Raw genomic sequence first — 27,245 nt, forward strand, 5'->3', positions numbered from 1 at the left:
CAAATGAGAATCACCCAAATAAGTGTTTCACAGCGATTCTAGTTCATTTCAAGAAGAATTTGGATCAATAGCCAAACGTTTCACCGATTCTTACCAAGTGATTTCTAATTCAACAGAGAAACATTTCTGGAGAGAATCTGGATCTAAAACATTTCTAGAAGAATCTGGATCCCTCACAAACGGGCCTAAATGTAACAATATGGCAAGAAATTTAGGAAGAGAGAAAAGATGGGTTTGATCTTGATGACACCTGCTGAAAAATGTTTCCAAGAATGCGAAACATATTCAAACTGTCATTGAGGACTTGAGAGCTTCAATTCATCTAACTTTGCTACCATTCAAACAAAAATCTAACTGTGATGAATCCAATGCACGGCAACTTATTGTTATGGCTAGCTTATGAAGCCCCATAATGAAACGTTGCATTGGAGGCCAACCTCTTTAGAGCTTGTTTGGATCTCATTCTCATAGTGAGGATCTAAATTCTAGATAGTGAATATAAAATCTAGATTCTAGATTAAAAATTGAGAACTCTTATTCTCGCAGTCATTATTGTCTTTGTATAGCGAAAACATCCAAACAATAGGTTTTATGTACATAGTTGGATTATAGGATTTCATTTTACAATATAAATGTTTGGATCTCATTCTCATTCTTGTTTTTCTTAAGAGATCAAACATGCCATTGTAGAAAACTGTGAAATAAAATTCTCACAGGGAATGGCGTTTATCCTTTCGGAAGGGCTAGCACCTGAAAGTCCGGTCGCAAGAGGCGTCCGGACGCTACTCCAAATCGAGCGCATCTACCTCACCCTGTCCCGTCCTCACGTAACATAAGCACGGCCCGTCTCATCCTTATAACAGAAGCGAGCCCAGTAAACCTGCAGTGCCATAATAGACAGGAGCGTGCCCGCCTCACCCCGCCTGAGGATGCGTGTTGCGGAGCGTCTGCCGTCTTCAGGCACTCGCATGGTGACCCATGGTGGCGCCCCATCAACAGCAGCAGGTGCTGCAATAGGTGGGTCACATTACACCATGTGCAACACCCCATCTACTTTTAAAACATCCATATGCAACACTTGCAACATACGATGAAGACAGATGAAACACTTGAAATATGCGTCTGAAACACTTGTAAAACACACCTAAAAAACAATTGAAACTATTGCAAAATATACACAACATCCAAATAAAACACTTGCAACATATGGGTAAAATATATGCAACATCTAGATAAACACACCTGTAACATACGTCTCAAAAAATAGATGAAACATTAGAAACAAAAGCTTGCAACATACGTGTACAACCATTGCAACATATACAACATCCCGATCTACTTTGCAACATCTATATGAAACACTTGCAACATACCACTGAATCATCTAAAACACTTGAAACAGACATTTGCAACATGCACTTTCAGGCGCAATATCTACTTGTTGCCTAGACGAAATGGAGGCTCGTCGACGCGAAGCTCGATTCCAACGCGGAGGTCCATGCTGTTGTTCTAGGCCTTAGCCTTCGAACACTAGGTTGCCACACGAGCAGATCAAGCAGACCGGACACTAAATCGAACACAAGGTGTGGGAAACACGACAGATGTATTCATAGTGAAAATGGTCTACCCCCTTTACAAATTCTGCCTCGGGGGCTATTTATACACGCCCGTAGGCTTTTTATGGACTAAACTACCCTTCTACCTTCTACATAATCGAGGAATATTCTCATCCACTCAAGACCTGTTCGCCTCTTCAGAGGTATCGCCCGCCTCAGGTAGCATCGGCCCTCTGATCCCATGCCGTGTCGCCTTTTTTTGCTGACCAAGCGGTTCCCTATGGACCAAGGTTGTCGGCACCTTATCCTCTAGCGAGCTTTCCTTCAGGCAAAAACCTGCAAGGTTAGATACATAGACAAGCGCCAAGCATTCGACAGAGCGAAATGGCTCGGGTGACTTTCATACCTACCGGCTCGCTCATACCCATTTGTCTGAGCAAAAAGAGCGTACCACGTGCTAGGATCGCCCGGGCCCAAAACACGCGACCAACATTTTGCCTTGGCGAAATGATGACAATCTCTGCTCGATTTAGTGTCGTCTTTTTGACTTGGCGAAAAGACCACGATCCCTACGAGAAATGGGACCAGCCCTCTCGCTTCGGCGAAAAGGTGACAGTCCCTCGCGTAAATGTTAGGCTACCATTTCGCCTTGGCAAAATGGCGAGTGATATGTGAGCCACGCTCTAGGCTTTCCTTTCATCTCCACGCATTTTGAGTCATTTTGCTATGGCAAAATGGTGGCTACATAGGGGGTGGCGATGTGTGAGCCCTATGGGGGTGCCCAAAGGCTTGGTGCGCCCCCAACATTAGCCCCTTGCCATCGCTTGAACGGCTTTCACCTTTTGCATGGATGTCACAGCGGCCAGCCGGGCGACCCTGCCATGGGGCTCACACATCGTCCCCTATGAAGAGTAGAGGACTGATTTGATCTGATTGAAAGGTGTTTTAAGGAAAAACAGCTGACAAGATCCTAACATACGGGTATGTTAAGCCTCGGGTCCAACGGTTCCTGAATGAAGAAGACCCCCCAACCAACCCCTGTAGGATCATTCAGGGGTTTGGGGGCTATACCCATCGGGTATGCTTGCGCGCACCCTCTAGAGAAGAAATGTTGCCAAGCCTGACTACACCACGACCTTCGCTTGGGGCTCGGGGCTTGTTCGAGCCCTAAGGCTCCTGATCTACGCTAATAATTCAGCCCGGTCAATGACGTTAGCCAAGGCCTAGGCGCAAGAAGACGTGCCCTGAGCTATCGAGGCTTGGGGGTTCCCCAGCACTGCCCCTTGGGCATGGCATTACTGGCCACTTTCCCAACAAGGTCATGCACGGGGCGTGACATAAGAAGACAAAGCTTCCCCGTGGCCTGTAGGGGCTCGGAGGCTCCTGGGCCCGCACGTTAGCCCCTACAGCTGACCTCCATCATCGCCAAGAACACTCCAGAAGGTCCACCCAGGGGAGACCGGTCCAAGCCGACATAGTTTGACACGTAGAGTGCCAGAATAGAGCAGCCAGACAACGCCCAAGGCTTCTTCGGCTCCACGACACCACCACATTCCACAACGTGTCGCTGCAAGGCTCTCCTAGACTCTAGTGCATGTAGATCATAGACTTGTTCTCCCAAACCACCATGTACCTGACCTATCTCGTTATATAAGGGATAAGGTTGGACCTAGGGGGACGATCATTAGAAGATAGATCATTCCATTCTACTCCATTTCTTGGCCTCGACTCAGCATCGAGAGCAAGGCAACTCAGAGAGGGGCACCAAGAGCTCCTCCACCGCATCCCATCATCTTCCTCCTCTCCGATAAGGGGAAGGCTCCATCGATGGTGAGGCAACCTTAGGATTAGCACCGAGCTAACCCCCTATCGAATCTCTCTCTACAACCCTGTTGTAACCCCCAATTTTGGGTGCTTTTGAGTATAAGGATCATTAGATGCTGGACGTAGGGCACCGATTGGCCTGAACTAGGATAAACTATTGCGTCCTCTCTGTGATTCTTGTATTCTTGAGTCCACCGAAGACCCATACTCTAACATTGACTCAAACAACAATGCTTGCCATGGTTCCAACCCTGCAACAGCTGGCAAGCTAGGTAGGGGGCAGTGTTAAGTGTGATTCAGGCTCTACGGTGGCCGGAGCCACCCGCCTCGTCGCCGAAGCAAGTGGCACCGCCCTAGATGGCGGTGTCCGCTTCTCGGGTGAGTTCTTCACCATGATCGATGCCTTTGCTCTAGGTCAGGTCCTCAACTTTGGGAGCCTGGCCTACGTCGCCGATTGCTATGGTGAGCTTTGTCGCACCCTCCACTAGGACTTCTAGGAGCAGATCTCAAGGTCCTGGCCCAACAGATCTAGCGTGGTCTGGGTTCAAGTCCCACCGTGTTGGACTGATGCTAGATGTTCTACATGATGGCCAACGTCCACCACTAGATCACCACCGGTGAGCTACTCCTGCCACCTGAGCGCTTTTGGTACTACCTCTTGGACCTACCTTTTGGGATCTAGAATGCGGCGATGTCCTTCTAGCTAGAGCTGGAGCACCTCATCAGCCATGACACGCCAAGAGGTGCCATCCTCTCTAGCATCGCGGGGGCAAACGTCCCCTCACTGTGCACCTTCCTTGAGATTCTCTTGGGGAACAGCCTGGAGTATGACTCTGACGACATCAACTACTATGCCCCACCACGCATGTGCTACCACATCGATGGTGAGGTTCCGCCTAAGAAGGCATGCTGCCGAACTAGAATACCCATAGCCACACGATCTACCTTCATGAGAAGGTGGATCACCTATGGGCTCGGTAGGTGGACCTGAAGGCTGCTGAGGCAGAGCTCGAGTGTCAAAGGTAGGACCTTGTGTGGCAATGAGCCACGCACGCTCTTGGTGATGACAATGATGATGACTGCACGGGAGGCTCCTAGTAGCCTCTGTTTTCCCTGTATGACGTACAACATGGTGGCCATTGCCTGCCGCCTGGAAGACATCTTCAACACGTCGGACCTGAAAACCAATGAGTGGTAGAATAGGGTGAAGCGGCTCCTTCACATCGCTCTCAAGCAGTAGGCCTAGAGGTCAGCATCCTGACGCTGTGTCGTGCTCTCTTGGTCGTCCTAGATGATGGCCACTCCTAATGGGGACCACTATGACGTGCACACCCCATAGGTAGGGGTGAGCGGTGGTGATACCTCTAACAATAGCTCTGGTCAACCATATACTTGGGCTACCAAGCCTTAGTAGGAGCGAAGGCGTGACCTTTCTCCTCGGCATCACCCCATGTGCCATCAGATCGGTGACGACTATGACATCCATAAAACCATTGAGGCTAGGCACCACGCTCACACATAGTCCTATACCCTAAGCGATAGGATAGGGGCACCATCCCAGATCACTTGGGCCCCTTGGCATTTGGGGTAGCAATCCGAGCGGCTCCCTACCCCAGGCGTTTTTGGCCACTAACGCACATCTTCAAGTATGACGATGAGACCAACCTAGATCACTGGCTAGAGGACTACTGCCTCGCCATGAAGGCCAGGGGTCAGATGACAACTTCACTGTCCAATAGCTTCCCCTGCTTCTGTCAAGCTCTACTAGGGCTTGGCTCGAGTAGCTAGAGCCTGGCAGCATCCGCTGCTGGAGCGATCTTTGTTTGGTCTTCATCGGTTAGTTCCAAGGTATGTACACTTGGCCTGAGAACTCATGGGGACCTCTGTAACTACAGGCAAAGGTCTGATGACACCCTCTAGGAGTACATCTAGCATTTCTCCAAGAAGCGCAATGAGCTCCCCAACATCACCCATGTCGACATCATCAACGCCTTCATCTACGACATGACCTGTGAGGCGCTCATCCATGCGCTTGGTCGTGAGACCCCGTGCATGATGAGGGAGCTCTTGGATGTCACCACCTAGTACGCCACTAGCAAGGAGGCGGTCTAGGCCAACTTTAGAGGCAAAGCCAAGGCCACCGGTCACCTCAACAGAGGTGATGGCGGTGATGGCCCTGCCTTGTCCTAGTGACACCGTGATAGGAGGAACAAGGATCGGAAGCGACATGGGGAGGAGATAGTGGCCACGGTTGACCATGCTGCCAGACATCAACCTCACGGGCATGGCACACGCCCAAAACACTTTGAGAAGGTGCTCGAGGCCCCCTGCCCATTCCACGGGGGCAAGCAAAGCACCCCCTCAATGACTACACCACCATGATTGCTTCCCCGTGGTGCTTTGCCCGGTTTGAGTCAAGTTGATGGGTGTCTCCCTTGTTCCTTTGCACAAATCAGCATCAAAAAGCATCTTTCGATGAATTATTCCATGTATTTGTGTTTGTGACCTACAAAATAATGTTCTCCAAATACATGTGGAACTTGATTAATAGTAAATGCATATGTGTTTAAGATTGCCAATTTCTCCTCTTTTTTGCACCTTAGTTGGCGGTCAGATTTGATCGTTAATGACCGCCAACAAGATCCCCAAAGCTTAACCTTTGCTCGTCCCGAGCAAATAGCTGAGTTATTAGTTGTTGATCAGGTGTTGCTACTATGCCGAATATAATTCACAAGTGCCATGCCTATAACAAAGTATTCTTCCCTAATTTAAATATGTTTGGCATTCTATCCACCCTTTTGACTTAATCCCTATGGGGCTTATTGTTTTTCCAAGTCTTAGGTGGTTGCATGATAGAACGGTTTTAACAGAATTACTAATCATTCATTCTTTGATCAACTTTCTATCCAGAATTTTTATGAATTTTGAAAAATGAAATGTAAGTTCCTCAAATGATTCACTCAATCGCTCAATGTGTATGATTCTCACCAAGGCATTGTTTTGCCTTCTTTTCATCCTATCTCTAAAAGGCTTTGAGTGGAGTTTTAGGTTGGTATGAATGAGAGGCATACTTACATCACATATATTGCTAAGTTAAAAACCGGATCCAAGCAGATGCAAGTCATACACTTTGATCAAGATGTGCAAGTGTGTGGAATATTTTCCTAATCCTAATATTTTTTGTACTCCTTTGATCATGACTTTCTCTATTTTGATAATTGCCTTAGAAGTATGGGCTATCTTTATTTTTTCTTTTCAACACTTGGAACCTTCATGTGTTCTATTTTTTTCTTTTTCTTTTGCTATTTTGAGAGCTTCATGTGTCTCTCTCTTTTTTAGCATAACCCCATACTTTCTTTTGGTATATGAAAACTTTGGAGAAAAAGACTCATGACAAATGAATAAAGTTTTTATTTTGTGGACGGAAAAAAGCATGTTTTTGCGTAACTCTTAGTGTAAGAGTTGGCATTTTATTTGTTGGTGTTCGTGAATCTTGATCATGGGTGCATGGCGAGAATCTCAACAAGGGTCACAATAATTTGACAAAACTCAATGTGAATATAAGTAGCATATGACTAAGGTTTGTATTTGAATCATGTCATATGGTTGTGGTAGGAATTCATAACCATTGAGGAACTTTTGATTTTAGCATTTTTAAGATAAAAACTTTGTATGTCAAGTTTTTCTTAGAATAAAGTCATGGTATATTCTATTTACCATATCACAACTTGCAACAACTTAGAAAAGGATCATGCTTTTGCAACCCACAAGTTTTAAGTTTTAGGATGAGACATTTTAGCCAACAAACTTAAATCTTGGGGAATACTAAGTTACTGCCTAGACATAGATGAATTATAGACAGAGCAACTATTTATCATTGCAACAAAGGAGAAACTAAACATTCCTAAATCACATATGAGAGTGGAATAAATATTTTTGTTGTTTTATCATTTTTTTTATTTTTTATTTTGATTTTTTAAATGCTAATAATTAAATAAATGTAGAAATTAAATAATGCAAAAATTAAAATACTAAAAATAAAAGATACTACTTACCTCTGTGGGGTCCTCTCCCAAGCTTAGCTCGTTGCCAGGTGAGGACTCCGAGGTACGCTATTTATTTAGTGTATCAACTAATGTTCATGCTTAGTAATTTTGGTACAATGATCAAACTTGACTCTATGTTTCATTTGATTAAGGTAGACTGATTAACCTAAGCCCCACGCTTAATTTAAAAAGTCTACGAGAGTATGATTGTCAATGTAATCACACCTCAAACCAACATATACTATTGAAAGATGACCAAAATTTATTGAAAGGTAAATTTTAGGTGGATTCTTTGTTTTATTATATGTGGTTTGCTAAAATTTATGTTGTTTATTTCAACCATTATCTATACTTAGTAGATTTTGGTTCAATGATTAAACATCTAATCAAGGTAGGCTAAATAACCTAAGCACCATGCTTAATTTAAAAAGCCTATGAAAGTATGATCACAAACAAAAATCATACCTAAACCAAAACATGCTTTGTATAAAAAATGGGGAGAGGCAATTTTTAGGCAAACCCTTTTATTATTTTCTCAATTTCCTTTATTAGTGTATAAACTAGAAATTCAAAATTTTAGCATAATTGTAAAAGATAACTACCAATTTACCTTTGGCAAGGAGTCACCTTTTAAGGTTCAATGAGTAGGACCCTTCCCCGTTTAGTCCTTGCTTGATGGGGTGCCCAATCCCAGAGAAGTGGATGTAGAGGGCTGCTATTTCTTCGGCCTCCACACCATGTTGTTTGTACTTGGTGGTGTGGTGGTGGACTTTGGAGCTTCTTCTTTTGGTTTCCACACCGGCTTGTTCTTCTTTGGTGGTGTGGGAACGACTTTCAACTTTTCTTCTTTTGTGGTTTGTTTGATTTTCTTCTGCTTCGGCTTATTTTTTATTTCTTTGTTCTTTTTCACAAGCATGTCCACCATTTGAGGTTGGATATGGATCTCCCTTAGGCCTTGTGGGTTTGGCCCATACTTGATATGAATCATGGAGCATTGCTCCTTCCTGGGCCTAAAAGCGAATTTTTCTTCATTACCATGGATATTGAAGCGGATTTCTCTGACTCCAACATCAATTTGAGCTCCTATAGTGCTCAAGAAGGGTCGCCTAAGGATGAGGGTCGATTCTTTTGCGACCTCCATGTCGAGCACCACGAAGTCAACAGGGATGTAGCAATCCCTAATTTTCACCAGAATATCTTCGGCTATCCCTGCTAGGTAACGGACTGTCGAATCGGCCAGTAGGAGCATCATCAGTGTTGGCGTCAGCTGTGTGAGGTTCAGCTTGTCAAAGATAGCCTTGGGCATAATGCTTCCACTAACCCCAAGGTCGCACAAGGCTTAGTCAAAAATACTAGATCCCGATGGAACATGAGATTGTGGGGCACCCAGGATCCTTCTTCTTTTTAGGAAAGTCGAGTATAGCAGTGCTACACTCTTCTGTTAGCATTGTGACCTCCGTGGATGATAGTGGTCACTTGTTGTTAATGATGTCCTTGATGTACTTGGCATAGGAGGGTACATGTAAGACGTCCATTAATGGAACACTCACATGTATCTTCTCGATCACCTCAACAAAATGAGCGAATTGCTTGTCCACGACTTGCTTGCGGTTCCTTAAGGGAAACGACAGGTAGTTGGTGTCGATGAAGTCTTTTGGTGCCATCTCCTATTACTTGTTCTTTTTCTTCTTGTGTTGTTGAAGGTTCAGCCTCTTGGCGCTGTTTTGCTTTTCCTACAGAATGGTTAGGATTTCGTGGGTCACGAGTGGACTTACCACCCCTCGCGACCACCGCATTTACCTTTTCACAAGTATTTTTAGGTTGAGCAGGGATTTTTCATTATTAATCAGAATAGCAGCAGCAATTTTAGCTAGTTGTGATTCTACCATTTTATTAAAATTCATTTGTTTTTTAACAGTAGAAGTTAAACCTTCAATCTAAGAATTTATATTTTCAAGGATTTTGTCATTATTGTGAGCTTTTTAGTTAAACTTTCATTTATTTTGGCTTGGCCTAGTACCAAGTCTTTCAAAAAGAGGGTTTATTCGAATTGGAGTTGGAATTGTTGTTTGAATTACCTTGCGAGCGGGACTGGTTGTTCCACCCATTATTGCCTGATGGTTGGTGAAACCCATTGTTGATGAAGGCAGCTTCTTCATGGGTTTCGAGGCAATCATTCCTCGAATGGCCAATGTTCCCACAGACCTCACACATCATGTGTGAGTCCATGGCCTGGAGGTGCCCATCATGGCGTCTTTATCTTGGGCCCATTCCTCTAGTCTTTTCATCAGAAGATCTATTTTTGTGGAAAGCGTGTCCATCTCCTTCCTGGTATGCATTCCTTTTTTTGTTTTCTTTTCCTCCCCCTAGCTTTGATTCGACACCATTTTGTTGATGAGAGTCATGGCTCCATCAATGGTGAGGGAAAGGAAAGCACCTCTAGTAGCAGCGTCAAGGTGGCCCCTAGACATGGGTATTAATCCATCATAAAAAATTGGAGCACTAACTAGCTTTCAATCCCATGATGTGGGCATGCTTGGATGTAGTCCTGCAACCTCTCTCATGCCTCAGGAATGATTTCCATGGAGCTTTGTTGGAAGTTCGAAATTTGTCCCCTCAGAGCATTGGTTTTGCCTATGGGAAAGAACTTGGCAAGGAATGTCGTGGAACATTTGTCCCACATCTTGACAGCTTCCTTTTCCTTGTGGAACCACTGCTTTGCCTTCCCCGAGAGGGAGAAGGGAAACAAGAAGAGCCTAATGCTCTCAGGTGCAACATCCTTGATAATGATGGTGTCGCACAACTCAAGGAAGTGTTGGAGATGCACATTCGCATCCTCGCTTGGCAAACCATGGAACTGGTTTGCCTATACCATCGTGATGAGGCCAGTATGGAGCTCAAAGTTCCCATCCCTATTGTTAACAGTGGGCCCAATGGGCACATTGGCAATAGCTGGGGTAGAGTAGTCGCAGAGTGTCTTAGCCATGATTGGAGTAGCAGATGGTGTAGGGGTGACTGGTTTGACTGTCGGAAGAGTAGCAGAAGAAGAAGCGGCATGAGACCATTTCTTCCTTAGGAGTGCCTCCAGATTTTGAGTGTAGTTGTTTGGCAGGTCAAAACCGGTCGTACACTATCCTATTTTCATCCATAATAGGAGAAAACAAGCAAAGTTAGCCTGCATAAACAATGGCTACCTTACATGCATATTATCATGAACATGTCCTACTAGATTCTTTAATCAATATGCCTTCCCCAGCAATGGCGCCAAAAATGCTTGTTGGCATTTCTTAACATCACTACAAAGAATGGGGTTTGAATCCATTCTCAGCAATGGCACCAGAAATACCGATTGGCAAGACCGAGCGTCGTTACTAAGTTTTTATCCCTAGTAATGATGCTAGAAGTGCCTTGATAGTTTCTTAACAATTTTAGATATTTATCCGCAAGCACACGGAGCTATCATTATAGCATTTCACCCGAAAGTATTCAGGGTATGGTTATTTATATTTTCCCAAAGAAAGGCATTTGATTAAGAGTCTAGTATGGATATGAACTTGAATAATAATGCTTGCAAGTGCACCAATGTTTATAGCAGGAGTAAAAATGGTGATTTCGAGATAGTGGACACACACTTCGCATTTCTCAAAGGATAAAATAGAAAAGAAAGAATAAAAGAATAATCCTAGGTCGAGCTGGCATTGATCTAGTATAGTCATACAAAGATTAGTTAATGATCATACAAGTTACATAATTAGTATTAGGGCTAAGTGTGAAGCAGGTCGGAAGGCCACCGAGTATTGGTCTGCCAGCAACCTATTGTGACAATTTAGACTTCTACACCCCAGTCGAACGTGGGGGATTACAAGAGACGGACAGGGCTGTCACCACCTATCGCCTACCCCTCAACCATGGAAAGGGACAATGCATTCACCTGTCTCTCCATACCCAAGCACCACGCTTGCGTATACAAAAAATACCCAAATCCCCCTAGGTCCCTAACCCTATGGATCGACAGGTAAATAACTTGGGCACACCTGATGGCACGATGAACCATCACCTCAACTTAGCTCTAATCCTGATTATATAAGTTATATGAATTGTTAAGCATAAAGTCATGTATGCTACTCTCATGATACACAAACTATAGACTAGTTCTTATATCAAGATTATAACATAACAACTATACTCTAGTTCATAAGCATGACTATAAATGTAATATGAGAGCATAACTTTGGAAGAACTCATATCTCTATTCATACCCAAAGGTCTCTTCTTCCAAGGAGCCAAGCTCTCCAAGGTAGCTTTGCCTTGCTCTAAAACACTACTAAAGGTTAAAGCTACAAACTAGAGAAGGGAGTGAGGCATTGCTCAAGTTTAGTGTGTGTTGTAGAGGGAGGGGTACCCCTCTATTTATACACGGAGCTAGGAGGTGTTGGAGGCTATTCCTAGCACAAGGACCGGCTCCCATTGCCACAGCATGGAGCCATGCCACCGCCTATCGAAGGGGTGGTTGACCAGCACCGGTAGGGGGTTGCCCGCCCCTAGGGGTCGGCCACCCCTTGACCATGCCCCCTCACCACCGCCTTCACGTGGCAGGCTTTGGGCTAGACCTAGATTGCTTCCCCATGGTGCTTTGCCCGGTTTGAGTCAAGTTGATGGGCGTCTCCTTTGTTCCTTTGCGCAAATTAGCATCGAAAAGTGCCTTTTGGTGAATTATTCCATGTATTTGTGTTTGTGACCTGCAAAATAATGTTCTACAAATACATGTGGAACTTGGTTAATAGTAAATGTATATGTGTTTGAGATTGCCAATTTCTCCTCTTTTTTACACCTTAGTTGGCGGTCGTATTTGATCGTTAATGACCGCCAACAGGGTTCCTCATCGCCCCTTGTGCTCATGACATTCTCATATGGACATCTTTGTGGTTTCTCCATCACGTGGACACTTGGTCTTAGCACCCTATGGGTAGTGTGCCTGTTCTTGTATTAGAGGGTGCTAAGCGGTGAGAGGTCTTCCCAAGTTTTAGGCTCCCCTTGCAGTGAACCCCTAAATTCTTGTGGTTGGGGTTATACCTTTGTCTAGGGTCGCCAAAAAGATGGTTTAATTTTGATGCGAAGGATCGTTCCTGTTGGTGTTTTGTACAAGCACCGACAAGTAAATTTATAGTAATGCGCATTAGGCTTGGATGGTGTGCTAAAGGACACGAGATTTATATTGGTTCGGGCCGAATGTCCCTACGTCTAGTTTGTTGCTGCTTGTGTTATTAGCACCGTGAACGGTTTGTAGTAAGGGGTACAAACGATCGAGAGAGGGACTGGTCCCAAGTCTCTGATGGAAAGGTTGAAAAGAGGTCAAGAGCTTTGTTGCAGCTTGACTGTCCATATGTGTGTGTCGTATTGTTCGGTCTTAAGCGTCCATCCCTCTGATGGAGGAAGCACATCCCCTTTTATAGATGAAGGGGCCGGCTTTACAAGGATGAGGGCTCTACCTTATTCTTGTGGCTCACGTCTACCCAATCCTCCTTCTTCATTCTGATGAGTGCGAAGGAAGATAAGTGCCTACAATACTGTCGATGTCTCTGTAGAATGTCAGGTTGATCACAGAATGTTGCCCTACATAGGGTATGGGCTGTAGTACAGTGGTTTTGACTTATTAGCCTCTCCTAGCCTTGCTCCGCATGCCTTCTGGCTCTTGTGAGTCTTCGTCGGAGGGACGAGGGGTCAGGATCCGGTGTAATGCCATGGTCAAGGCCTTCTGACTTGGCGGACCTGAGGGGTCAGGAAGCAGGCGCTGCTCCCTTGGGTCCATAGCATGGTGACAAAAAATCCGTCGTTCATGGGGATAGCAAATCCTTTTCTGGAGCATAGCGGTTGATGTATATCTTCATCAGGTTTCGTGTCCCAGGGCTAAAGGCGGCGCCTACAACTCTATAGGGCGAGGAGCACGCACCTGTACAACCTTTCAGGCTTTGCGGCGCCTAGAAGGGTCTAAAGCACCTGTCCTGTCATCCCCTGGCAGTACTTTTCCTGCCAGGGTGCAGGGTATGGTCCTTGGAGCCATGGTTGACCCGAACATCTTGTCTTGCCCTATACTTATCATCTTGAGGGAATAGGGAGAAGTTGTCAGGTAAGATGAATCCAATCTTTAGATATGGAGCAGGGTGAGACTCGTTCCTTGCCGTCGGGCGAAACGGAGACCAATTCCTATCTCTCGGGCAAGACCAACCTCGCCCCTCTAGGGTCGGGCGAGGCAGAATCTATCCCTCAGCCCTCGGGCGAGACCGAGCCCTCCCTAAAGGTGTCGGGCAAGACAGAGTTTATCCCTCGGCCCTCGAGCGAGACCGAGCCTATCCCAAAGGCGTCGGGCGAGACAGAGATTAACCCTGAGCCCTCAAGCGAGGCAGAGTTATCTCACAAAGGCGTCGAGCGAGGCGGAACCAAACTCCTGTCACTCGAACAAGGGATGAAACGATGCCCAAATGCGTCCAAAAGTCTTTCACGTTCAGTGGTTATTGGTTCCACCTTCTGAGGTACCCCGGTATTAGGTCCCCGATAGTAGCCCCCGAGCCTCTAGGTGATTCGAGTAGAACCACCTGGAGGGTGTTTTTTGACTTCATCGAAGTAACTTTGCCAGAGGGTGCACGCGAGCGCACCCGATGGGTGTAGCCCCCGAGCCCTCGGGTGATTCGAGTAGAGTCGCCCGGGGGGTTGTATTGGTCCCTTCGCGGGTAAGGCTGAAGGACTTAGTTTTTTGTCAACTAGATGTTTTTCCAAGCGGGTCATGGCATCCTGTTTGCTGGGAATTGATTCAGGGCTGACCTAACTGGTGCTTCTGCCCTTGATTTTGGATCGTTCATGGATCCTTCCTTAGTTGGGCCGACCGCCGAGCTTCTGGGCCTTAGGTGGGCCAAAGAGAAAAGGAAAGGCCTTCATGGCTTGCGTTTCCTAGGTGGGTAGAGAGTCCGGATTCGCCTGGGGAAGGCGAACTGTCCGCCAAGATTTTTGGGGTGAGAGGATAGGGACTATGGGCGTGTGTCCCGCAACGTGACGTGGTGGCGCGCGTGGTAGGCCCAGAGATCAAGGCGGACAGTTGCCCTTCTCACGTCTATCGCCCCCTATAAAACCACAGGTTTCATCCCCAAGGTTCCGTATTTCGCTCCCCTGCCTTTGTGTTCTGAAACATCCGCCGCCAATCACCCCAGCCTCCTATGCCTATATCGCCACCACCGACCAGCTTGCATTCGTGTTGCGGCCGCCGTCAAGCTTGTGCCTACCCTCCTCCCCTATTGCCTTAATGGAGTTGTGGGGCAGATCTAACATTACCTCACGGCGTCTGGAGGGCCTCATCCACCGTGGCCTTCTCCGCCCACTATCCGCCGTCTAGGAGTGGCTGCTACCTGGCGACGAGGGTGAGCCGATACCGCCCAAAGGGTATGTTGTCTCTTTCGCCATCTTTTATGAGCGGGGATTCATGGTACCCGTGCATAGATTCCTTCAGGGGCTGCTGGATTATTACGAGGTGGAGCTGCAGCATCTAACTCCCAATGGGATTCAACACATGGCAGTGTTTGTTGCCCTATGCAAGGGTTTCCTGGGGATCGATCCCCATTTTGATCTATGGCGGTATTTCTTTAACATTAGTTTATCGAAGAGGAAGATTAGGGGAAAAGATATGAACGCACCGATGGGATGTGCCAGCATTCATCTGCGCCATACCTGGTTGAGGGGTTACCCATACATGTGTCTAGCGACATCCAATAAGGGATGACATTCGTAGTGGTTTTATGTTAGGGATGATGTGAGTGCCACCCTACCGAGGTACAGTGGACGCCTTATTGTGGATGATCCGGAGTCGTGGAGCTAGGGCATCTAGTCCAAAGACAAGAAACACATCTCTGGCCTTCTTTCCACCCTCTAAGCCCTAAAGGATCGGAGTGTAAAGGGGATGGGGATTATCGACGCCTACCATGTGAGGAGGGTGGCGCCACTGATGGCATGCGTGCTTCCCCTGCATTGGATGATGTCTGGGATGTCGTTTGAAGGGATGGTGCTCGTTGACCAGGTGCTCCCTTACTTGGAAGTGGCGCAGCGCATCAAGGAGGTGACAGAGCCGACGAAGGATTCCACCGGTAGGGTCCTCGACATTGTGTATCCGGTGCCCGGACATCCCCCAATGCGGCCAGAGCCTGGGTTCTTTGAATTCGTAAGCCCTCTTCTCTCGTGCTCTCTCTTTTTTTTTCTTTTTTCTGAATCTCCATTTTTTGATACTTGCCTTCGTGGTGTTGGAACCAACCGAGGGGGCTAGTCTTCAAGGACAGTCTGGTTCCGCTGCCCAAGGACAAGGCCATGGCAGCGGCAAATCGACTTGCGACCGAGCAAGACAAGAAAGCAAGAGAGCAGATGAAGAAGGCAAAGCGATTGAAGCAGGAGGCACAGGATCGGGGAGAGGACGTGAGCAGTGAGGATGAAGACAACGACGACGATGACAACAAGGAGGTAGCCGTCGGCGTGGATTGGGACGTCCTAGAGGACAAGGACACACTGACAAGTGGCCACCCATCCGTGCAGGGACCCTTCCCTTTCCACGAGGAGGGAAGTGAATCGATGAGGTCGGTGGAGGCCGGCGAGTCCGCCGCTTCGCACGGCGTGCCGGCCGAGGACCGGTGGGTGGAGGAAAGCGGGCCTACCGCTACCGGCCCCGAAGCGATGGGGGAGGGGAGTGGCTCTGGTGCCGTGCCCCGTGAGACGATGGGGGGGGGAGCGGCTCTAGAGCCGCGCCCGATGAGACGATGGAGGGGAGCGGCTCTAGTGCCACGCCCCATGAGACGATGGAGGGGAGCGGGTTTGGAGCCATGCCCCATGAGGTAAGCCTCCCTGCCCCAGAGCAGGGGGTAGGCTCAAAACGGTCCCACCCAGATGAGTCGGGGCTGGGATCTAGGGATCCGTCCTCAAAACGCTTCCGCCGGCCGAGGACGTCAATGTGAGCTGCTGATTCCCCTGTTTTCATCCTTTTTTCATTTCTATTTTGGTCTAATGATTAATACCTTTGTGCAGGTTCTTGCGGACGAGTCACCCCCTGGGGCTGGCGCCAAAGAAGAGTCTCGCCATTCAAGTGGGACAGATGGCGTTGCCTGGTGTCACCCCTGTTTCGGGCGGGAGTGATGCCGACGTCGGGGCCGTGTGGGCCGACCCGACGGCGTCCATGGTGGCTCCTACGCCCATGGAGGTTACTGAGTGGGCGGCCTCCTCCATGGCGGACGTGGAACAGCCGGTCGAGGGCCGCATACCGTCGGTGGAGGTGGTCATGACCGCGCCAAGCCAGGATCAGCCAGGCACGGTCGTGGTGGCGCTCGAGGGCATAGTGCAATCCGCGCCACTAGGGGCCCAGGTGGATCTGCTCGCGGTGCTCGAAGTGACCCAGACGGAGGAGGGTCCAGCCGAAGGGTCCTCGAGTGCGGTGGTGGTGCCGCACAGGGTCAGGAGGGAGCCGCCCCTGGCCCCTTTGTCGGGAGGAAGCCACTCCCCTGCGCGGGAGGAGCCACCGCTTCAGTGGATGGCCGCCCAGGACCCGACGTCAGCTCTGTTCTCGCTCGATGATCATTCTGAGAGCATGGAGCGAGAGGGTCTTGACATTGGAATTTCAATCATGCTGGAGGCCCTGGACCAGGCTAGAGGATCCCTGTGTGAAATTGTTGTTCCTACTACCTAGGTATTCGCTTGATTTTCTTCTTTCTCTGCATGTTTTTGTGTTTTTGCATTTCTGATTCCAGTCCTCTTCCTCTTTAGGTTCTTGTTGCTCGTAGCTGGAATAAATCCTGATTCCTCCACGAGCAAAAGGCAGAGTGGGATCGCCTCTCCGAGGAGGCCCGGCTGCGAGCAGACATGGCCGCATAGCTTGCTACTGCCCCAGAGCGAGAGGCCTAGGTGCGTCAAGATGCAGAGGAGGCCCACGGGATGTTCGAGGATTTGTCAGCGAGGTCCAAGTTGGATGGGGAGGAGATTGCCAGGCTCCAAAAGGAGCGAGACGAGCTGCTGTAGAGGAATGCCGCTGCCAATGAGAAGGCCGACGAAGTCCTGAAGGAGCTGGAGATGGAGCGGGACCTCTAGCGGAAGGCTGAGTGTAGGGCCACGGCCCTCCAGTAGAAGGTGGAAGAGGACGTCGAGGTGGTCCACTCTCTCCGGGCGGAGCTCGGTGACGTGGTGAACCAAAGGTTGAGTGCTGAAAACGTCTCCGTCAAGCTGGAAAAAGAGGCTGCCCTTGCACGAAGGGCCCTTCAGGTTGAGAGCGATGAGTACGATCTTCTGCAAGCTGCGGTCGAGGTGGTCCTTAATGCCCTGAATGTGACGGAGCCGGTGGAGATCAGCCCGCTCATGGCTCGTGTCGCAGGTATCACGGCTCGGGTGGGCCAGCTTGAGGAGAGTGCCTTTCATGCCGGGATCACCTAGGCCTTCATCGTCGCCCATGCTCATTATGAGAAGGAAATCAACCTGAAGGTGATGAGCAAAGGCTTCCCGTCCACCTATGAGGATGAAGAGCTGGAGGAAATGGAGGAGATGGTTGCTCCCCTTGTAAAAAACCTGGCAGACAATCTGAAAGAGATGGTTCTCCCTCCGCGGGAGTAATTAGTCGAACAATTTTGAGAACAACTTATATGTAATATGTGGATAAGTGTCAGTTTTTTTCGAGTCTAGACGCGGTTTCGTGATTTTGCATCGTAATTTTGTTTTGTTTGATTTTTTGCGATCTTACCAATCTGTTCCCCTAAATTATGTCGCTGGTCATGATGCGAGGAGATTGTTTCGAAAGAAAGAAAGGAGGTAGCCATACCTTAACCAGCCCCCGAGTAAGGTCCGACCCCCTGCGTTTGCTAGGGTCGGGGGTTACTGGAGATCGGAACTGTGGTTTTGGTGAGAGGGTCGATGAAGTCCATGGATGACATCGCAATATTCCCCGCCCTGTCTTCCAACAGAAATCCCCAACTAGGGATTCTATGGGCTTGGCAAGGTGGGGCCTTCGAACCTGTGTCCCTGTATTGATTGGCTTGAGCCCTCGAGCCTTGTTAGGGTCTGATAGGGGTCGGCCATTATTTGTGTTTTACCCCATCCTCGGTTTTTGCAATCGGAGGGGCTGAGTGAACGACACTTGCCTCGATGGCTCGAGTATCGTGCTCAACGAGCTCACTAACGGGTATGTTCGTGTGGAATCCGGGTCCATCATTTGCTGATGGGGTCGGTAGAGCCCTCTGGTGGCACTCCACAACTTCTTAACCCGCCTCCTAGTAGATGCCCGAGCCGTTCGATAGGCTCTAGCGGCCCGATGGCCTCTCCTCGATGGAGATTCTGTGGGTTTGGCTCGGGGTTAGAATCGAACGAGAAAAGGTTGAGACGTCCCTATCCGCTTCTGAGCGGAGTCGGGCAGGGCCGCTGGGGCTTGTCTCGGTTATTTCTCCCTGGCTCTATTTGGCATGAGGCGGCCTCGAGCCCTTTGCGAACCGACCTTTGAACCTCGGCCTATGGTCGCCTATATCGAATGAGGCGACGGTCGTTTCATGATGCAACACGAAGCGTTGGGATGTTTTGCATATGTATAATATAATCAAAATGAAGGCGGGGTCGGTAATGTTACCGTGGCGGTATGAGTGACGAAAAGCTCCTACCAAATGTGTCCATGCGGGGTTCGGACCCCGATGTTCGCAATGAGGTTGGAGTAACCTGCATAAGAATTGCTATTCTTTATTTTTCGTATCTCGATGGCGATCCAAGTCATTTAATTAACTTGGGCAACCTGACAGCTTCTCCTTTGGGGAGATTTTGTAGGCGGACCCCTCTGAACCCTTCTTGATAAGGCAGACGTCGAAGCTGGAGACGCGAGGGGCGCTGAGTATGATTTTTCTGGTGAACAGAAACACCATAGCTACCGAGGCGTAGGGTCTGCTAGTTCGTCCAGTTTTACTCAAAGTTCTATGCCTGTATTCCACACCCCTGGTTTCAAGCGTACGGAGGGGTCGGGTGAAGAAGATGTCTAGACTGGTAGTCATCCTCGGTAGCCCTCGAGTGATGTTCATGTCCCTGCCGTTTGACGGGGTCAGAAGCTCGAGAATGAATTTTAATGCATAAAGTAAGAAACTGAGATGCTTATCTTTCTTTGGACGTTCATTCATCGTCTCTTCTGGGCCGAATGGCTGGCCCAGGAGATCCAAAAAGGTTGTGCTGTCGGATCGTCCCATGGTCCTGCATGGGGAGGCGAAGGGTTGTCTGCCTATGTGGGCGCCTTAATTGCCGCGGCCGGAGCGGGTCAGTGGCGGGCCATACCTAGGCAGTGTTCAGTTTGACCGGGGAGGACGCCTCGTCGACTAGGGCGCGTCCCGTCAGTTTCGGCGTGTCCCCTCAGGTATCAATCAGTATTGATTTTGTATTTAAAGAGGGGAAGGGAGAGGGTTTTTCGTCCAACCTTTTACCTTTCCTTAGCTGCAGTGGCTCTTCTTTAAATAGGAAGGGGGAGGGCAGTTCTCATCCCACCTCATCTTCTACCTTTGAGCCGCTCTCTCTCCTTCTTCTTCCTTTCCACCGAATGCATCCATGCATCGCGGCGGTTCTTGAGTGAGGAAGAGTAATGCCAGAGAGAGAGAAAGCTCACAAATCCACTCGTGAATCTAGAGCGTGATGTTGAGCCAGAGATCATCCAACATAGATGAGATGGTGTATGCCGCCCTTGCTGAGGAGTCGCTGCTACCGAAGGAGAAGGGACGCTGGGAGGCGTCGTATGTCGTCGACTGTGCCATCGTCTGCTGTGCTCCTCCTTTGGCGAGAGGCGTTTCTTGCCCATATGCCATTGTCAGGGTTATGGCTAGGGATGATGGCGTAGTCCCCGGATGCCCTGGCGGAGGCGTCGCTGTCGAGGTTGTGGTTGACGACGATGGCGTAGTCCATGGACGCCTCGGTGGAGGCGTTGAAGATGGCGGTGCCTTCAAGGATCCTACGAAGTGGTGGGATATCGGGATGTCGCCGATGGAGAGCATGGCACGGCAACCACAGCAGACGAGCTAGCCCATGTACATGCCCCAGGCATCGCCGATGGAGAGCGTGGCACGGCGACCGTAGTAGACAAGCTGGCCCATGTACATGTCCCGGGCGTCACCGATGGAGAGCGTGGCACGGCGACCGTAGTAGTACTTGTAGTAGAGCTGAGCAGAGACTGTAATGAAATAACTTTGTGGGGAAGCCCCTAAGTAAACAGTCCTCTGAATTTATAAGTATATTGTTCCTTTTTGTAATGAAATCGCTTTGTAAGTGACGAATTTGTGCAAAAAATGAACAAAATTACATCCTTTGCTTATAGCAAGCAATTTTTTATCTTTCTCCTTTCTGTAGGAATGATTTTAATGCTTTCCGACCCTTCTCATGGTCTAAGTCATAAGAAGCTAGGAACGTGGGTGAACTAATTCTGATTGAACTGGTGAGCAAAGAGGTTGCAGCCGCTGGGGCGTGGGTGTCTCGCAGTCCTACCAGTTGTATTTAGAATTGGTTCCCAAAATCTTAGCCCTTGGGACTCGTTTATGAGGTGAATGGAAAACTTAGAGAATGTTTGTAAATATAACACAGGAGGTTTTTTGCAATCGTAATACTTGTATTACATATGTCATATGTTACGATCACATGCTAGCCCCCGAGTGAGGTCTGACCCCTCGCGATTTGTAGGGGTCAGAAGTCACTAAGGATTAGGGTTTATTATGACAAAATCTAATAAGGAAAAGTGTAAGCTTATTTTAAGGGTAGAAACGACATAGCTGCTCGATGTTCTAGGCGTTGGTAAAGACCTCGTCGTTGATGGTTTTCAACCGGTAGGCGCCTAGACGAAGTACTTCCACGACAACGTAGGGCCCTTCCTAGGGCGGGGAGAGTTTGTGGCGGTCCTTGTTGCTCTGCACAAGACGGAGGACAAGGTCTCTGTAACACCCTAAAATTTTGCACTTTTGAAAATAGAGTTAAAATAATGGTTATCGACTTTTGTGCTCATGAAATATAGGAAAAGTAATATTTTTTTAAATTAAAATTCATCATAGGAGTAGCAACATGCGGGATTGTGCATTCATGCTGGTTGCATTTGGTGCTTATGAGTGCAAATGGTTTTGAAATATGATAGAGCGATGTTTCTTTCTCTCCAAAAAATTTTCCGACCTTTTCCGGAATTAAATTCCTTTTTCCTTGGGCTTAATATTTTTCCTTGATCTTTGCAACAATAATTTCATGAGCTCTAAAAACTTTATTTGGGTTCATTATGTTCAAAAGTGTCTTCGAGAATTTTCCTAGAATTTTTGGAGCCATCGGAGTATTTTTCGTGGGCTAAAAATCAATTCTGGACTTTTCTGGAATTATCTTAATCCCAGAATTAATTAAATCCGAAAATAATAAAATATCTTGTTTTTCCACCGACCTCCAAACCCTACACTATATATATGCCGGTGTTCCTCTCAACGCGAGCTTTCCAGAAGTACAGCCCGTTTTTCGAGCTGCCACTCGTAGCCCCGCAGATCGGACGCCGGAGTTCTCCACAACTAGGTTTCCGGCGAACCTTCGGTGAGCTTTTCCGGCCACCTCGGACGTCTTCGGCGAAAACCATCACCACCACAAAGTAGATCTCGTCGTTCTCTACACCGTAGTGTCCTTCTTTTCTTGAATCCATCACCGTTTGACTATTTCCCCTTCGTTTTTCTTTTTCTAGTCGTTTTCCGGTGAGTTCATCCATGGCCGGCACCTTCTTCCTCTCTCTCCGGCCGAGGAAGCTTCCCCTGCGGTTGGCCGTCCACCACCGCAGTCTAGAACCCAGCGCTGACCCCGCTGCCGCCTTGGAGCCATGCCCTACCCTTCGTGCGTCCCACGCGAGTGGAGCAGCGCCGCCGCTGCTGTGGCAGAACCTCCTAAGTTATAGGGCCCACATGCACCTGTCACTGTCCGACGACCTTTGACATTTATGCATATGTTTCCAATAACTTAAAAAGACTGTCGGGTGTCCTCGGGGAACCCCGAATCATCCACGATTTCCGAGCAGGATCACGTTACAGAGTCATTGCAGTATTACAACATTTATTCAAATATCAAAACCAGAGTAACAACAGCGGAAGTCTTACGATAACATAGTTTACAAACCAGTTGTTTCAAACCTTACAAAACTAAGTTCGATAGTTATTACAAAACAAAATAGTGGAGTGGCATTATAATATAGTACAAAGCACACAATGAAACTGCCCTGCCCAAGGGCCACACATTTACTTCTCATCGTCATCACAAGGAATAACCGTCATGCAGCACGATCCAAAACAGATCTGCTCATTAGGCTCACCTGCAACAAGGGGTCAACGAACCCTGAGTACAAAAGTACTCAACAAGACTTATCCGAAATATTAACTGATAAACTCAGTAATGCAGGCTCAGGGATTCAAGGTATAGCTTTAACAATGATCAAAGTTCTTTTGCGTAAAAGCTCTTTTAATAAAACTCTTTATATAGAAAACTTCTTTAAGAATTATATACAAAGCTGACACGATCCGCACTGAGATCATGAAACTTCATATTCAGCACCTTCACAAGCCTTATTCAAGTTCCGGTTATTAATTCTACGATGATGAACAGTGAGTTGAGTCTCCATAACTGAGGAGCAACGACGATTCGAACCGATTAAGCCCAGCTGGGGATTCCAGACCACACGACATATGCAGGTCCCCGACTCACATATATCAACCTACCCTTGGATCCTCTAAAACAAGAACGGGTCCGCGCCACCCGAGAATACAGCACACCTCAAATCCGGCCACATTCTAGCCATGAGGGTACACGCTATTCCCGCCATCTCTCCACTCCCAGTGCGCGAGTAGCCATTCTCTTAATAGAATTTCCAAGTTTAGGCTTACCGGAGTATGTGGTTAGTACTATAAATTCTCACCTCATGCAATTCAACAACGGACGTGCCTTAATCAACACAGGCGGAAAGAACCCGCTCACAAGACCTCCATGTCTTGTGGCTCACACACACCGAGTCCGCCCAGTCTAGATTTATTACTCCACATTCCCATATCACATGCTAACATAATTAACCAATGTTCCATTTAAAACTAGCAGATGGCAGGTAGTCACCCGACTTTCATCGTTCTACGCATAGCTAAGCAAAACTAGGCATATACGAGTTTAAAACAGGTAATATGGTAAATATGGAATAACAAGGGTGGTAATGCACCAATTAGGCTTTTACTTAACTCCTAATCACTTAATGCAGTAACAGAAAGCAAAAGCGAAATTAATTTATAAAATACAAGGTAGGGTTGTATGCATCCGGGGCTTGCCTTCGTTGACGGAAAAGTTCGATTTCTGCAACGTTTCACAAGTATTCGATCCGACCTCAACAGACGGATAAACTTCTTCCATGACTTGATTAACTACCACGTGTTCACCTTCGTTCACTACACGTAATAGCAATGCCATGTTTAACATGATGCGGAATACGAAATATGATGCTCGATGATGGATGCAAAGTTAATAATTTGAATACAACTTTCCTTCGCGGTACAGTTGCAAGTCAAACAAACTATATCTTTTTCATAACACATACATCAACTGCCAAGGATCATTAACAACAAACGCCCCGAGGTCATCACTCAATCCAAAAGTCCAAACAAAAACCTAAATCATTAAAGGTTACTATTTGTTTTTATAAATTAATTATTTAATTCAAAATTATGAAATAAATCAACTTATTCTATTTGAGCTCAAAATTTTAGTACATGTTCATTACATGTTAACTAAGTGGCAAAACAAATTTCATAATTTTTTGATAAATAAATAAGCCTAGAAAAATCATGGAAATCCATTTATGAATAAATTGAGCAATTTTTATCACATTTAAAAATTACTTAAAAACATTATTTCATATTTTTCTTAAATACTATACCTCACAAAGAAGTCACTCAAAAATTTTCATAATTTTTGGAGCTCTAAATAAATCTACACAAAAATAACAAAAACAGACACTATTCATTCAAATCTGAAAATAGAAAAATTCATTTTGAACGTTGAGTCACTGACATGGTGACCCCACCTGTCATCTTCTACCTCCCGCGTGTTGACTACGACGACGACGGCGCTGACCGGCGCAAACTCACCGACGGCGAGTCCAAAGGCGACGGTCAAGGCACCAAAATGACCACATCATCCCGGCGCATCGACTGAAGGCGCTAGCTAGACGAATTACTACGAGTTACGAGCTTGGCGTCGGCCATGGCGGATGCGGTGGCTCGGCGACGTTACGCCGGTGAAACGAAGCCAAAAACGGGGAAACAGAGGGCATGGGAAGATCCAGTAGCTCACCACGAACATGTTCAAGCAAGAATTAAGGCCGGAGAAGTAACGGTGAAGCGGGGCGGCGTTCACAGCGATCATGGCGGTGCGAGCAATAACGACGGTGGTGTTCTAGTGGCTGTGGTGGACAAAACGAGCAATTAACAAGATATTAAGCACCACGGCATCACGGAGAAGCTGAAACAATGCTTCCCGAGATTAGAAGCTCACCGTAGAGTACTGGCCACGACAGCGCTCGCTCGACGGGGATTCTGCCAGCCGCGAGGAAGAAGAGCGTGGTCAGCGAGTTCTCGGCGAAATCAGCCGACCACAGTTGGCTGGGTGGATGCGCAAGAGAAAGACGGAACTGGAACGGCCTTTACTAAGACGACCGCGGCGCTAGGGAGATGGTGCGGGCTCGCCGGAGCTATGGCGGTGGTGTCGGGAAAACAGAGCAAGAGAACGGGGCCAACGGCGACGGCCTGGGCTAAATAGAGCAGCTCAGAAGCGCAAGGAAGTTGCGCTGTGGCCTTCATCGCGCTAGCGCGACGCCAAAGACGGCCACGACCGCGCCTGGAAGCAAACCGAAGGTCGCCGCCGGTGTAGCTTTGAGCGGTGAACACTGTTCATCGAAATTACAAGTTTGCCATTCGCCAAAATTCACAAATTACTCCCAAATTTTCATAACAACTCAAAAATCTCCAAACATAAAAGTTGTTCAAAATCAAAAGTTCTACAACTTTGCTTTTATAACCATCTCCTAATTCGGTCAAGATTTTGAAATGAACTTTTGAATTTGAATAGGGAAATTTACCGAATTACGCCTTTTTGATTTACTCAAAAATTTTCTAAACAACTTGAAAAACTCCAAAAACAAACTTTGTATAACTTGCCAAGCTCTACACTTTTGCTTTTGGGCCCAACCCCAAAATATGCTTAGATTTTGAAATGGATTTTCAGGGTAGGGTTTAAATGTTGAAAAACGGGGTTTTCTGGAAAAATTCCAAATCCAAACAAACATTGAACTTAAGTCAAACAATACATTGCAACACATACCACATAAATATAAACTTGTTTTAGTAAATGCACATCAAAGTTTTCACCAAATGCCAAATGCTTTGCAATGCATATGATGACATGTCAGATTTTAATATTTAAACACCCGAGGTGTTACAATCCTTCCCCCTAAAAGAAATCTCGCCCCGAGATTTAAAGCCATAGGGTAAGTAATGGAAAAGGAAATGTGTCGCAACAATACATACAAACTCTGTCCATAAAACAGTTGAGGTCCCTTTTACAAAACACAACATGTACTACCGAGCTCAACTAACATTACTCGATTCTATATTGACGCTAAAAATTCGGGAAACTTTTCTAACAAGTAATCTTCTGATTCCCAAGTAGCTTCCTCTTCTGAATGTTGATTCCATTGTATTTTATAGAACTTGATTGTCCATCTTCGAGTAACACGATCTTTTTGATCTAACACTCGGATAGGATATTCGGAATAAGTTAAATCCGGTTCTAGTTCCACTCCTTCAACTTCAATATTCTGTTCAGGCACTCGGAGACACTTCTTCAATTGAGAAACATGGAACACATCATGCACAGCTGCAAGATGTTCAGGTAATTGCAAGCGATATGCCACTTTTCCATACCTTTCCAAAATTTGATAGGGTCCAATGTATCGAGGTGCCAACTTTCCTTTAACACCAAAACGGTTAACTCCCTTCATTGGTGATACTTTCAGATATACAAAATCTCCTTTGTTAAATACCAATGGTCTCCGTCGTCTATCCGCATAACTCTTTTGGTGGGACTGAGCTATCTTCAAATTACTCTGTATTTGCCTAACCTTGTCTTCTGTTTCTTTCACAAGGTCAACTCCAAAGAATCTTCTTTCTCCAGGCTCAGACCAACTCAATGATGTTCTGCATCTACGACCATAGAGTGCTTCAAATGGAGCCATTCTATTGCTTTCTTGATAACTATTGTTGTATGAGAACTCGGCCAAAGGTAAGCATTCATCCCACTTATTGGAATAGTTAAGGACACAACACCTTAACATATCTTCAAGCACTTGATTAACTCTTTCAGTCTGTCCATCAGTCTGTGGATGATAAGCTGTACTATATAGAAGTTTAGTACCCAATGAAGAATGCAATTGTTTCCAAAAGTTGGAGACAAACTGTGTACCTCTATCTGACACAATAGTCTTGGGTATTCCATGCAAACTCATGATTCTTGCTAAGTACATCTTGGCATATTGGATCGTAGGATATATTGTCTTAACTGGAAGAAAATGTGCTGACTTAGTGAGTCGATCTATAATAACCCATACTGAGTCAAATCCTCTTGATGTTTTGGGTAGACCAACAATAAAATCCATACTTATATCCTCCCACTTCCAAGATGGAATAGGCAATGGTTGTAATTCACCAGCAGACCTCAAATGTATAGCTTTCACCTTTTAACAAGTATCACACTTCGC

At 46.9% G+C, this 27,245-nt stretch overlaps 1 non-coding gene across 1 annotated transcript; it reads left to right on the top strand.

The window, feature by feature from the left end:
• Positions 1 to 9,942: 9,942 nt before the first annotated feature.
• On the top strand, positions 9,943 to 10,049 carry LOC136511533 (small nucleolar RNA R71). The gene has a single exon (XR_010772751.1). It is a non-coding gene; the product is annotated as a small nucleolar RNA R71 (small nucleolar RNA).
• Positions 10,050 to 27,245: the final 17,196 nt, after the last annotated feature.

Source organism: Miscanthus floridulus, chromosome 1, assembly GCF_019320115.1.
Source record: "Miscanthus floridulus cultivar M001 chromosome 1, ASM1932011v1, whole genome shotgun sequence".
NCBI lineage: Eukaryota > Viridiplantae > Streptophyta > Magnoliopsida > Poales > Poaceae > Miscanthus > Miscanthus floridulus.